General features: G+C 44.1%; 1 protein-coding gene across 4 annotated transcripts in view; it reads right to left on the bottom strand.

Annotated features, from left to right (window-relative positions):
• The window catches only part of LOC111160816 (myosin IB), a 190,377-nt gene that overhangs the window by 169,612 nt on the left and 5,707 nt on the right, over positions 1 to 15,058 (bottom strand). The window contains exon 1 of one of the 4 annotated variants that reach the window (XM_022524286.1): positions 14,845 to 14,897. The exons of the other annotated variants lie outside the window; for them this stretch is intronic. The gene's annotated coding sequence lies outside the window, so the exon portion shown is untranslated. Of the gene's footprint in view, positions 1 to 14,844; positions 14,898 to 15,058 lie in introns of those variants that run through there. 4 annotated transcript variants of the gene reach the window in all.

Below are 15,058 nucleotides of genomic sequence, written 5' to 3'. Positions count from 1 at the left end.
GTTGCCTCATTTGCAAAAGTCATCCCATGGGGTTCAATACCCTGAGGAGCAAAGGCGGCCAACATCACTGTCCCCAACGTCATTTCCTGGAGGAAGCTCTGCAGAGTCACGGCAGGAATGAGGCCAAAGGGCAAGGCAACATCAGAGAATGCCGTCCACCACCACCAAACCTGGGTCCGAAAGATACCCCCCGCCTTTCCTCTCCACCCACCACTCAACTTGGCACCCCTCACCAGCCAATAATCCTTGAAGGTCTAGGATGGACAGCAAGCAGTCTGGCTTTAGGGGGAACCTATGGCCACGCTGTCTTACTCACACCAGGTCTTAGGAGAATTAATGAGCTAACGTCTGAAAAGTCCTCTGAGTTCCTCCGGGACAAGGTAGCCAAAAACCATAAACCTCTGTTATAGCCAGAAACACAAGCCCAGCTGCACGTGGGATGTGCTAATTATAACCCATAGACTTCTCACTGTGTTCCCTCAAGGTAGACAAAAAAAATTCCAAGAAGCTGAGTGTGTTTAGATTGGCAAACCTGAGGCCCCAGGACCCCCAGGTGAAGGTAAAACTGCTCCAATTTAACTGACACACCCGGCAGCTCGGACTTGTTCCTGGCCGGGGCACAGACACCAAGGGCAACTGGTGAGTATTAAACTGAATACAACCACCCGGGGAAAACCGACTTTCCTTCCAAATGAACTGGCTTGTTCATCAGAGGGTCCAGATCTCGTCCCACATGCTATGAGCCTCACCAAGTCATCCTGCCCCTTGCCCCCTCCACCTGCTGGCACTGCTTGTAGACTCGTTCTTTCCATTCTCTTTATACGTAACCCTACTGTCCCATTACCCAAGGCACTCCCTTGTAATCAGAAGTCCAGCAAGTTGCACCTGGTGGGCACTCACAGAGGATTTCCTGCACCCCTCAGTTTGGGGAGTCCCTATGGATCAGTTTTTTAAGACATCTGGCTGATCAAAGATGCTCACAAGAAAACAGCCCAGGGCACCCCTGAGTAGACATTTATAAAGGCATCTTCCCATCATTCAGGCTCTTTTAAGGGACAATAGAGGGAAATGTATTGAATTTCATGCACTTGTCCTTTGGAAAAGGAAGCAAGTTAGCTCTCAGGGAAACATCAGCTGTTGCCTTCTGCAAATCTGGGTCAGAATGACGACTAGAATGGCTCCAGGAAAAACAGCCAGAAGATACACACTGTAGACTCAGCTCTGCAACTAGCTCTGACTGAGACCTGAGCACACTGCCAATGCCGAGCCTCAGTTTCCCCACAAAGGGGGAATACATCATCTCCTAAGATCCTGTCCCAGTCCGTCATTACTGGTTCAACAAAAAGAGGCTCAAATCTGGAAAGACTGAGTTCCTTAATTTTGTGGTGAATATTCATCCTGTGTCTGGTTATAAAGAATGTTAAAGGCCAAGAATGCCAGTCCACAAGAATCTTTCTCAGTGACATTTACTCAGAGGTTAAGGAAAGTAGCTCTTTATTCTGACCTCACCAGCCAAAAAAATGTAGTAAGGATCTAACCATATGCAGCACAGAAGGAAATGCAAGGAATCAACTGCATCTTCGGACTATAGGCCTCGGGGCCTGTGTGAACGTGTTCTGTTCGTAACTAACCGGTGAGCTGCAAAAGGGCGCTGACTACTTTAATGAGTTGATCCACCGTTAAAGCAAAAAGGGGTCTAAAGATTACAAAATTAAGAAACCTATATAGTAAAAGGAGAAAAATATGCATTACCCAACACTCCTTCTTCGGTAATGTCTCTGTATTTGTGGTTAAGAAAAAGTTCTTTAGAATAATAAAAATTCAGAAACTTCCTCAAACAGTTATCCACTGAAACAAAGTCTAATAAATAAACTATGTAATCAAAGGGAGAGATGTTTATACATTTACATTAGAATTTCATGAGTGTTTATTACTTGAGAATTGATCAAACAAAAATAGCTAAGATGTTTCCAAAAAAGACACTGATGATGTAAATTGAGAAGGCGGAACTACTTTGTCATTAAAAAAGAATTTTTAAAGAAAATAGCTAAACTGCAGTGGGTTACTTTACCTAAATTGATTAAAATCAACAATCAGAATTGGGAAGCATTTTCTGAGCCAAAGTTTTTCTAATTTTTCTCATGTTACAAGCATTACTGAATTTAAAGCCAAATGTACCATAATACATATCTTAGATATCTCTGAGTACATTCTAATGTATTTATGAAGAACTAAAATATATACAATAAATCAACATATAAGGCATGCCATAACATTAACTTTTTAAGTGATAAAATGTTTACTAAAATTTGTTTACTAAATTTAAACTTACAAATGTTAATTCAACTTGAATAATAGTTCTCATTTCCTAAAGTTCTATAAGACATAGCAATTTTCCATATATTTACATGAGGACACAAACATACAAATGCCCCCCCGGTACTTTTTTTCCCCTTGAATATAAGCACACACTAAACCTGTAAAGCTACACGAAAATCAATTTTTAAAGTTAATCAGCTGGGCATGTATAAAATAAATTTTCAATAAATTTTCCCAAGGGAAATTTGGATAAGAAATAAGATATTCAATAGCAAACTATACTGTATACACCTGATTAAGAAAAATTCATTTCCCTCTACCAGTAATTTATCAAAGTATCACATTATTATATAGTAAGTTATCAAATTAAAAGGCATAAAAACTTAAAATTCACAATCCACCCTTAATCATGTCTCTCAGTAAGTAGGCAGGCAGGCAGGCAGATAGATTAAAGGGAAACTCTAAAGTTCTTTTTAAATGACTTAATTGTAATGCCCCCTAGTTTAGGAATTAAGTAGAACTGCTTACCAACTCTTCTTCTCCATTGTTTTTTCCACTGATTTCACTAGTACTTTAGCATTCCATTCGTGTGGAAGGAACAGACAAACATTCGCTGTGACAGGGAGAACATACTAAGTACAACAAATATTTTGCACCGAGATAAGAAGAGGAAAGTAGGTCAATATCCTGGGGCCAGGAAGACGCAGTCTGAGCTTCCATATGCAGAACTGTGTATGATCAACTGGGCAGGACCCTCCTCTCTCCAGGCTACTGCTCTGACCCGTGCATCTGGGATACACAGACTCCAGGAAAAAGGAATTAGAGACCCACCTACTCCTTTCTAGCCATGGGCAATCTAACTGGGGAAAGAAAACAGGTAAGAGCCGTGTAACTCATAAAATCAGCACTCACACAGGGCTGGCGATTCACCGCAGAAAGAGGAGTACAGACACTCATGTTTATGATTAGAGGCAGCGCTATTATGGTACAGAAGGATGAGATGAGGATGGCTGAAGAGGGCAAACTTGACCTTGCCTTTCTGAGGATAAGCAGTATGTGGTCCAGCAGAAAAGCACTTTAATGCAGGAAGAACAAACATTCAGAACACAGTGACTAAGTAGAATGGCGCAAAAGACAGCTGGGGCAGGGCCCTCGTGGGCTGTGAAGCTGGGAGGAAAGGTAAGCTGAGACAAGACTGAGAGTCCAAGCTAAGGAGCTTACAAGTAGGAATGTGGTGGGAATCGGTGGGAACAGGTGGGAGGGGAGAGAGAAGAGTATCTACTGGATCTGTGTTGCAGTCAGTGCATCCAGAGGGCCACGAGTGTGACTGAGAGTCACTAGTGACAGTATGATGGAAAATAAGATCGAAGATAGCCATTATAGATGATGGGGAGTCATCCAAAATGTCTTGAGAGCAACAGACAACAAAAAATGTAAAGGTTTTTTTTACTTAGTGGATAGTCTAAATTCGTTGGGAGAGAGCTAGAAGCAAGAAGCAAAACTGCTCTGTACAGTTGTTCAGTCTGTGCACTGTATAAAAAGCCAAGGGGGAAAATGGCACTGACATCAAGAGGAGCTCTGTGGGACAGTGTTTGCCCTGAAGGGTACCTTTTTCCACTGTACGGTAAAGGTACCATACCGGCTAGCAGCAGGGAAACCAGGTGGGGCACAAATCTAGAACTAGGGTAGAACTAATGGAAATAAAACAAGTGGATAAATGCAAGAGAAGTAACAGACGACTCTATCATAAAAGGCAGAACACTAACTGATGGAGGGGGAAAGAGACAGGAGGCTTTGAAACTAAAGTAGGCTCTCTCAACCAAATGCTTAAGGATTGACAGTTCAGCTGCTTAGTTTGAAGGGAAAAAAAAGTCAAAGTTGAAAGTCGTTTAAAAAGGTAAATATCAAGGGGCACCTGGGTGGCTCAGTGGGTTAAAGCCTCTGCCTTAGGCTCAGGTCATGATCCCAGGGTCCTGGGATCGAGCCCCGCATCGGGCTCTCCGCTCAGCGGGGAGCCTGCTTCCTGCTCTCTCTCTGCCTGCCTCTCTGCCTACTGTGACCTCTGTCTGTCAAATAAATAAATAAAATCTTTAAAAAAAAAAAAAAGGTAAATATCAAAACATATTATTTTAGATTAAACCCTATCATCTAACATTTATTTGCCTGTGTTTTGCTGTAATGCGAGGCCTTTCCTTCTAGTCTCTGTCCACCACCTGCAGCATCCAGCGGTGCTTTCTTTTATCAACCATCTCAAGGCATCACCCTTTAAAAAGCCGAATTTCTTTAAAGAAATGGTGAGGCTGTAAGGACACCAGAGAAACAGCCCAGAGTAGACCACAACACCCTTGACAAATGCTCGCCACACCTTGGTGGGAAGGCTACTCACCCCCACCTTGTCGAATGTGGGCAGTCTTTCCCTCCGCCCTGGGGGTCAGCCAGGTTCCAGGGGGGCTGCTTCATGAGTATGACGATGGTGACGTGGAACAGAGCTGCCACCCGGCCGACGGTGGACGCACCGTGTTAGCGTATATTACTGCTCTGAGCCACTAAGATTCCGGGTCTTCCATAATCAGAGCAGAACACACCTATCCTGAGTGGCTCAAGTATCCACGGGAACCTCTTCTTTTAGGACTCCCCAGCTCCTTTACAGTTACCTCAGCCTCCACTCCTTTCTAGAAGCTTACTTTTTATCAGGTGCTTTCCAAAACACTTGAACAAATTCAAATAAATTGTCACAAAAATAGCTCTTTTTGCACATATATTTAAAATCTTTAAACTAAATAGAGTAAGAAGTACAATTGGCATAAACAGGTTTGTAGAAAAGAAAACACAGTTTTCTAGATACGTACATGTGTCCACTGGTGGGAACAGAAACCCAAGAGCAGGGCGCCTGAGTGGCTCAGTAAGTTAAGCGCCTGCCTTTGGCTCAGGTCATATCCCAAGATCCTGAGATCAAGCCCCGCTTGGGGCTCCCTGCTCAGCGGGGAGTCTGCCTCTTCCTCTCCCTCTGCCCCTCCCCCCTGCTCATGCTCTGCTCTCTCTTGAACAAATAGAATCTTTAAAAAAAAAAAGAAACAAACAAACAAACAAACAAACCTAGGAACACACTACAGGGGAGCCCTCTAGCTTTGACCATTCAGTGTGTTATGGGCATCGGCTGATATATGATTTATTTTGCAGAGGAAAAGAACACCAACTAATCCAGCAAGTCTGGAGGTCGCTAAGACCTTATACCATTTTCTGAAGCTGTGAGCCTAGAAAATTCTAAGAATGAAGAGTACTATCGTATTACCAGGTTAAAAATCTGGCTGGTTTTTCAAAACTATATCCAACTGCCATATTTTTTTCTGTCCCAAATGTACAGTCAGAAGTGCTTAAGTCGTTTAAAAGAGCACAAAAATAACACTTCAAATCCACAACCAGACATAGAGTCAAGAGTACAAGGTCACATGTCATTCCATAACCCAGCTCTTAAAGATAGAACACATAAGTTACTATTAAAAACTAAAATTGAGTTGCACACTTTAAAATTACATACTGCTTTAAAATTGTCAACAGAGATAAATGTTCCTCTCAAGGTTGCCCAGCAAAATCTGGGTGCTTCCATTCTGAGTGGCCAAATGGTCCATCTATCCATAATTTACATACTTCAGAAATCTGATACTCAGCCTCTTCAATAAAAATATGAACTTCTACACAGAAATCATATTCATATATTTCGATAGACTACTGAGAGAAACGCTATGTAAATACATACACACCGGAAACCCCAAAACAACCAACCACAGTTTAAATAACATCCTCTACAAGTCAACCTTGGCCCCTTCACCAATACGCACGCGAAGGCTCCCCTCTCAGCAACAAATAGGATAATCTTAATCTCTGTAGCTTTAAAAACAAACCAAAAAGCCTACATCTGGAGAAAAAAGGTAGTGATACCGTACCTGCCAAAATAATCCTCCCCCAGACTCTACTGAGACAACAAGCCGCTCAGTCTTATTTTAACCAAGGCAGACCCTTGAAAAGAAAGGAACCCAAAACCAAACTCTAGGGAGAAAAACACTAATTTGTGAAATACGAGGTGAACTCTAAAGTTTTCCTGAACCTTGACCTAAATCAATGTTCCCACAGTGTTGTTGTTTTTGTTTTTTTTTTTTTAAGTGAGATAAGCAACCATGAGGACAGGATGACAAAATGGTTTAGTCTTTTCACCAAACCAAACATCAGTCATCCTCAAAATAAAACAAGAGTTAATCCGACACCAGTTAGGGGGAGCGCTCTGCTATAGGACCAGAGTCGCCGCTGAGGAGCTGCAGACAGACGGAGGAGCCTGACTTCAGGAAGGGAAGAGGGACAAGGCCCAAACCCTGCAGGACGTGGACACCCAGGGTCCAGGAGGAGGGAGGGTTGAGACCAGAGGAACACAGGTCACTGAAGCCAAGAGACGGGTGACAAGAAGGAGCAGATGACCAACCATGTGGAGGATGGGGAGCACAGGACAAGGAAGGAGAGCGGGGGTTTTCAGGCCTAGAAGCCACGTGGTCGGGGCTAAATTGTGCCCCCTCCCAAATTCATATGTTGAGGCCCTAACCCCCAAACCTCAGGATGTTACTGTACTTGCAGACAGGGCCTATAAAGAGGTGATTAAGGGCGCCTGGGTGGCTCAGTCAGTTGGGCAGCTGCCTTTGGCTCAGGTCAGGACCTCAGGGTCCTGGGATGGAGCCCTGCATCAGGCTCCCCACTCAGTGGGGAGTCTGCTTCTCCTTCTCCCTCTGCTGCTACCCCTGCTTGTGCTCTCTCTCTCTTTCTCTGAGTCAAATAAATAAATAAAATCTTTTAAAAATTAATAGGTAAATAAATAGGTGATAAAGAGGTGATTAAGTGAAAATTAGGCCATTATTGTGGGCCCTTCCCCAATACGACTGGTGTCCCTCTACGCAGAGAAGACGGGGACACAGATGACATAGACAGAGGAACAACCAGATGAGAACACAGAGAGAAGGCAGCTCTTTGCAAGCCAAAGAGAGGCCTCGGAAGGCTCTAAAGCTGCGGACACCTTATTCTTGGACTTCCGGCCTCCAGAACTGCGAGAAAATATGTTTCTGTTGTTTCCACTCCCCAGTCTGCGGCGTATTGTTATGGCGGCCCTAGCAGACTAATAAACCAGCCTACGACCCCTTCTGGCAATTGTCAACTTCCAGCCTCTTCCTCCACACAACTAAGGTTTCTGACAAGGCCTTCCTTTGACCCTTGCCACACGCCACTGAAACAGCCTCCGATAAAATGTCCCCGCCTGTTTGCTGCTGCCCACTGCACTCCCTCCTACCCTGGCTTCCTCGGGGCCATTCCTTCCCAGTTGCCCACGTCCTACCTCCACCACTCCTTATCCTTAGTGGCCTCTCCTTCCTCCACTCATCACAAGATGATGTTCACCAGGGTTCCATCACCCACCTTCCTCTCTCCTCATTCCACCTTCCAAGCAATCTTAACATCTCCGACCGGATGCGGCAGTCCCTTCCCCAGACCTCAGGCCCTGGCTTGTCTCTGAGCTCCAGGTCCTGTATTTCAGGGTCTGCCAAGCCTCGCTCACTGCCCTGAGGCCCCATAATCCAAACAGAACCCATCCCCTTTGGGCCTCTGGGTGCCAGCCACTCCTGACCTGTAGCAGGAACTGGGGAGCCCTCCTACACTCCGGCCATCATTGTTCTCAATGTCTACTGTCAGAAAATAAATATTCAAAATATGGAAAAGGTCCTATGCACAAAAATGTGCATCACTGCATTATTCACAACAGCAAAACAGTGGAGGCAATCCAAAAGCCCCACAGTAAGAAATGTGTGAGGACATTATGGGACTCAGTGGAATAATTCACAACTATAAAATTTATTTCAAAAACTGGGCAGCAACACAGATCTTAAAACATACACATAAAAAGCGTGGAAAGGAATATTCAGAAACAACCATAGCTGATAGTTCCTCCATTTTCCAAACTCTCTGGAATGTTCTTAAGATGATTCTCTAGTACACAATGTCCAAATGAGAGTTCTAGCCGTCCTGGACTTTCCGAACTGCTTGGCTGAAGGAGACATGGGAGGTCTGCTACAGAACCCCACCTCCGCGCTACACCTGCGGCAACACCCTCAAACTCCCAGTACATAAATTCCCCTTCGGTCCTACTGTACTTGTAGCCCGCAGCACGAGATCCTACAAAAACGGATTCTTTCAAGAAACCCAACCGGACGTACAAACAGCTGTACGACTGCGGAGCTGAACTCCCGACATCTGCCACGGTTACTCAGTGCTCCAGTAAGGAACCGTCGTCCCGCGCGAGCTGCGGCCAGGCCAGCGAGCGTCAGGCTAGCAGCTGTAGCACAGGCGGTGCGGCCACCTCCCCGCAAGCGTCTGTCCGCCCGCCTGCCAGGGAGAGGGGCGCTTCCTCCGTCCGAAGAGGAGGGCCGTGACAACTCGTCCATCTGAGAGTCCATGAGATGGACAGCTGGTCCCCCCAAGGACACGAGCTGGTTCGTTCCCTGTAACATCTTAGCCACGCCTCTCGTGGGTTCTTCTACGCTGGCAACAGATGGGAAGTATTAAGACGCGGCTGACAGTTCCACCTTTATTTCCTCCACCCTCACGCCCTATCCTTGGATGCCTCCTACCAACAAACTCAACAGATTCCTCCTCCTCCATTTTTGGTGTAAATGAAATGAAACAGGCAACAGCCACAGAAATCACGCCCGCACCGAGGGTGTCCGCGCCAACACCCAGCGCACAGCACGGGTACACGTGCGCACACCTTCCCGCACCGCGGCCTCTCTCAGAAGCGGTGTATGCGGTGTTTCTGATTCAAAGGGTTCCTACGATGAATCCTGTGGGAAAAGAAATACGAGCTCCCAGTTATACCCATTCTGGAAAGCCAGGTTTTACTGCAATTGTACCAGCCTTCCTCCTCGCGCAGAAAGAATGCTCATAAATATTTACGTTACACTCAAGCGGGACATTTGTGGTTAGAGATGAAGAGCATTATAAATTGTGGAATAAGGTACAGGAAAGCATCACCTCATTTAAATCCCCTCAACCAGATTTCACATCCAATTGTGAAATGTCACTGCGATCGGCAATATTTCTCAAGGTAAACAGATCTTCTACTCGGCCCGGGCAACACGGCTGTCGTATCCTCTCGGAAATCTGTGTCAGTATTAGAGGATGCCACCGCTTAAGGATAAATTCCTGCAGATAAAACGAACTTAGCAGGAAAGCCCATTCCTCCGCTCACAATTGTACAAGAGAGCAGGAAAGGAAAGCTGGAAAGCTCACTGAACCTTTTAAAAAGTAATTAAAATCGACAGGCTTTTGAGGAAATGTGTCAGATTTGGCAGCGTTTTCTTTGTAAAAACACATTTTGGTAATTTTCCAGAATTCTGTTCTTCCAGTTTGGAAACGCTTAAAAATTCTGACACATAATGAAATGGTAACAATATGGATCAGCCTAAGCAAAATAAGGAAAGGGGAAAAATTTAACTTCAGCGTTCCCTCAATCTTCCCTTGCTCTCAGCCCAACCCCCCAAGATTCCTGGTGCTTTCAGGAGCCACAGAACCCCCTCCCAAGAGGTTAGAGAGTTAGTTAGTAAATCAGTCAATCAATTAATTAATTATAGGTGTGAGTAAACAAAAGGCAGCTCAATTAAGATTTCTGAGGGCAAAAAGTTACATTTAGTTTTATAATTAATAGTAAGAAATACAATTTCCTCTTTGAATTATAGAAACACATGCATCATTTCTGCAGGGCAGCAAGGGAGGAAAAAGATGGGGGATTAAAAGGACCGATAAGGTGGAGGGGAGTAAGAGGAGCCCAGAAGAGAGTAAGTAACAGATGGCTGGAGGCCCACTCAGGGAGCACAAGAAGGAACAAAAAAGGAAAATAATGACAGAAAGAAACAAAGAATAAAGAGTTTCACAAGGAACCGCATCCCCCCACCATGTAGTGTTTTGGGAAAACTCTACCAAAGACTTTTCATAAATACCGTCGTGTGTCTGCACCAGGAAGCATTAGCGGAAAGTACTTGGTCGCCCCGTGTAAATGTAATCCGAGCAGCGGAACCCAGGCGTCCCCCTCTCCGGCCTCACCTCTGCGAACCACTAGGGCAACTGCCAGCCTGGCTTTTTTCCGTAAGATTTTATCATATTATTATTTGCACAGAAGTTACATAACAGATCATAGAAAATGTGTAAAATCAGAGGGGTACCAGCAAGTCAGCACAGTCTACTCCACTACCACAATCCCTGTTACCATTCTGGTGTATTTCTTGGCCATCCTGACTCCAACATCTTTTTCAGGGGTAACCAGAGTCCCGTTTCAAATCATGAATTATACGCACTGCTTCGATTCAAACGGATCTGAGCGTCTGGCCAGGAGAAGGAAGCAGCCCAGGAATCCATTTTCAGGGAAGACCAAGGAGGAGTAACTAAACTTTACGTGGAGTGTTTGCTGACACTCTTCTAGACACACACACATTAACACACAGAATCCTTGGCCCCAAGAGAAGGCTGTTATGACCCGCCTTTTGCAGATGAGAAAACAGGAGGCAAATGAAGCTGCATGCCCCAAGTCAGGGACCACTGGGCAGAAGAGTCAAGTCTCCAAACCAATACTTGTCCAGAGCCAGCCTATAACCACGACACCACACCGCCAGGCCTCATCGCCCTCGGCCCTGGTGCAAAGCCACAATGACCAAAGAACCCTTATTCCAGAGGAGGGAGGTGTGTGTAAGTCATATTGGACCCCTCCCTAAGCCCCTCCCCAAAGCCTTCAGTGTGTATTTGGAGAAGGTGCAGGGGCGGGTGCAAATTAGCCACAGGAAGAGCCAAAGGTAGCCCTGCTCAGGACGCCTCTGGGCAAGGACACACAGGGCCTCTCCAGACTCAGAGCAGGGCCCTCGTCTGAGCAGGATCCCGATGAGTGTAGCAGAAGCCAGCACACGGGGTAACAGCAATCAGATGGGGGGGGGTTGGGGAAGGAGGACAGACAGTTGCCCAGTTCAAGCCACAACACAGAGGTAGTAGCTCTCTTAACTCGAGCAGTTTCATTTAAATTTTCAGTTAGGAAGGGAAACATCCTAATCAAAAATAAATATTTTCATGTCACCGCAAATGCAAATGCAACACCAACTTTACACACTAGGTAATACCACTATGATGATGGTTTACTAAGAAGCAATAACTTGATTTAAGTCGTTGATGACGAAAATTTCCATTAAACCAGCATTCGCAGCAGAGCCCCATCTCGGGGCTTCTGGGCTTGGTTTTCACTGCCTGGAAAGTTCTTCAGGCTTCTCTTCCTCCATCACCAACTCATCCCTGGTGGCTGCACGAGGGATGTCCTCAGACAGGCAGTCCCCGTATCCGCAATCTACTGTTGCCTCTCCCCACCCTTTTTATACTCAGAGCCCCCCGTCCTTTTCCTTCACAGCACCCATCGCAATTCATAAATATGTCATAGATATCTGTGTTCATTTCTGCAATGTCTCCCCCCCCTCATACGCCATGAGAGCAGAAACCACGTCTGTTCTACCACCATTAAAGACTCTGCACCAGTACAGGATCTGGCACACACTAGGCACCCAAACATGGGAGGAATGAACACACGCATACACTATAGAATGAAAACATCACCTCCCTTTACTTCGAAAAGTATTACGTGATTTTATTTATTTTTTTGAAGGAACAGTTTTTATTTTATTTTTTTAAGTTTATTTATTTATTTATTTATTTTGGAATCTCTACACCCAACGTGGGGCTTGAACCCACAGTCCTGAGATCCAGAGTCTCATGCTCTTCTCGGTCAGCAGCCTGGCTGGCGTCCCTACGGTAATTTTAAAAATGGGAGTGAATTGTGACATTTCCATTACAGGTTGGTATTTTGTGCTCTATTAGATAAGCCACCCAACTCTGGGCTCTAAGAACAAACACAAGTTTAAATGTAAACTTGATCAGCCAAGAACCATCTATAAACAAATGCAACATCAACACCATTCCTGCACACCAGTCAGAAACATGACACGCCATTCCCAGGACCATTCACAAGGACCACAAAAACCATGAAGCACCTTGACACAAATCTAACAGAAGATTTTTTTTTTTTAACATGGAAGATTATAAAATTTCACTGAAGGACATAAAAGACTTAGGTAAATAGAGAGGTACATCGGTTTGCAGATGGCAAGCCATGAGGCCCCAAAGATGGCAATTCTCCCTGAATACTATCTAAATGCAAATGCAACACCAATAACACAAAATTTAAACACAAAAACAAAAACAAGCCACATCCTCGGATAACATGTACAAGTTTACCTGTGGAGAAAGAGAAGAACGCAGTGTGTGTGTGAGATACATCAACAGACACAAATATGGAAAATGTCATTTTTGCAAAATCCAGCAATGTAACCATGACAGGTATGCAATGTTACTTTCAATGTTTTGACTGAAACAATAAATGCTCTAAATTCAGAAGAGCAAGGGTCTGGGGGATCTTGACAAAGACGGTACACAAGTGGGTTGTGAAAGCCGTGTAACAGGCAGAGGGGGATTCCCGGGTAAGGAAAGATCCAGGAGAATCGAAGAGGAAACAAGTACAAGACATATGTGAGAGTGAACCGAGTGTGGCTTACATCAGATGAATACTCTCACAGAAAGTCAGCTAGGAATGGACCTAGACATGGCACCATGAAGGAACCACAGCCCTGTGATCCTATAATGGGCCCCGCCCAAAGTGGTCAATGGGCACCCAATGGGGACATGCGCATATTCTATCTCTCTGGGATAGCCACTGTGCGCAGTCACAAACAGAAGGCCAAGAGAAGCCTTTCTGCAAAGAAACTTACTTAAAATGTTGTTTAGCCAATACCTACTTCTCCAAAGATACCTGTTTTCACAGCACACTATCTACTCACTTAATGGGTGTTTCTTTCAACCTTCTTTTTATGGAACAACCCACTTTGGAAATTGCTACATTCTACTAACCCAGCCCTTTAGAGGTCTGAGCCAGAATAGAGGCTTAAGGATTTGGAAAGAAAAGGCAACAATCAGCCAAACATAACAACTGACCGGATGAATGCATGGGTCACAGAAAATAGAGAAGTAGGTAATGCTTCTGGAATCTCGAGCCCAGATGAGGACAGGAATGCTTTCAGCGCAAACAGTGAAGTCAAAAGAGGGTCAACTATTAGGTATTGGGCACTACGCTTGAATTTAGATGGGTTTGGAGAGACAGTGAGATATTCCCCTGGAAGGAAAATTGAGCAAGAAGTTAAGAGTCTACAATCAAGTTCCCAGATCTATCCCCAGCCAACTTTATGAGCCTGAGCGGGTCTCAAATACGAGGCAGGGGTTACAACAGTGACCTTTAAGCTCTTTCAAATTTAATACTCTACCATTCTAAAATCGGGCACTTGGAAGTCGAAATACCAATACTATCAAGTACAAATACAATACTATCAAGTTCTACTTTTAAAGGTGTGAAATGTATACAAAACATAGGAAAAAAAATAAACAATTCAAGAATTTGAATATATGAACTTAAATATATCAATGAAAGGCTTTTAAGAGATTATGCAATTAGAGATGTTTAAGAGATCGATGAAACCTACAAAGAAATCTAGGATGTCTCACTCGGGCCCCTCCCCCAATGTCATGGAATACTTACTATCCTGCTGCTGCACAAGGCAGATGCTTGAATCTGACCCGGTGTGGCAGTTCATATATTTGTATGAGTACCTCTCAACACCCTGAAGATTTCAAGGCAGACGACAACATCTTCCTAGACGGCTCACCACATCAGGGTAGGTCAAAACTGTGGTCAATGCATTACAACTGTGACCAGAGTGCCAGTAAGACACCAGCCTTGTGTACCAGCCTAAGCCCAGGGTTTATAAAAATTAAAAGCTTTTCCTAAGAGCACTTAGGCTGGGATGCTAAAATGAATGAAATCGTGATGAAATCGGGAAAAAATGATCAGCTAAGAATTGCAAATAGCACTGCACGGTTAATAATAAAGAAACTTAAAAGGAAGCAGCTCTCAGGGAGGAGAGAGAAGGGGTATCGGAAAGTGCATACAGGGCTGACAGGGATTTTTTTTTAACCAAGGCTGAAAAGTTTTTCAAAAACACCAAGGGTTTTTGTTGTTGTTATGTTGTTTTGGTTGAAGCGTATGAAAAATGCTTTCATGAAACCAGTAGGAAAGTGACAGGCACACACAGTTAACAAAAGCCAACAGGTAACAATCTGTTCCATTGTCTCTTCAATTCCATTTTCAAAAATCTCTTTAAGGATGCTGAATTCTTCTTCTTGTTGTTGTTGTTTTTTAACAAGTTTAAAACAAGTGTAAGATACAATCAAATAAATTAATAAGTAAATAAATTTAATAAATAAAATTAATAAAATAAAAATAAATAAATAAAATACAATAAAACAAGTGTAAGATACATTCCGGAATTGTATTTTCATTTTCACAAGGCAAAATGAAGCCACCTGTACAATTTCCAAGCCTCCTGAGCCCACGCAGGGTCTTTCCTCTTGGCCTCTGGAGCTATCTGGGAAAGCCAGGCACCTGGTATTTTTAGAAGGTCAGCGTTGTTTATCTGATCAACAAAGGAAGAATGTCAATTTTCCCTTTTCTCTAGACTTCACCTTCTAAAACTGCCTATCTTGGAGGAATATAAATTCCATACCAACCTCCTCTTCC

The sequence above is a fragment of the Enhydra lutris genome, unplaced genomic scaffold (assembly GCF_002288905.1).
Source record: "Enhydra lutris kenyoni isolate GAN:26980312 unplaced genomic scaffold, ASM228890v2 scaffoldscaffold1, whole genome shotgun sequence".
Taxonomy (NCBI): Eukaryota; Metazoa; Chordata; class Mammalia; order Carnivora; family Mustelidae; genus Enhydra; species Enhydra lutris.
This window is presented reverse-complemented; position numbering and strand designations above follow the sequence as displayed.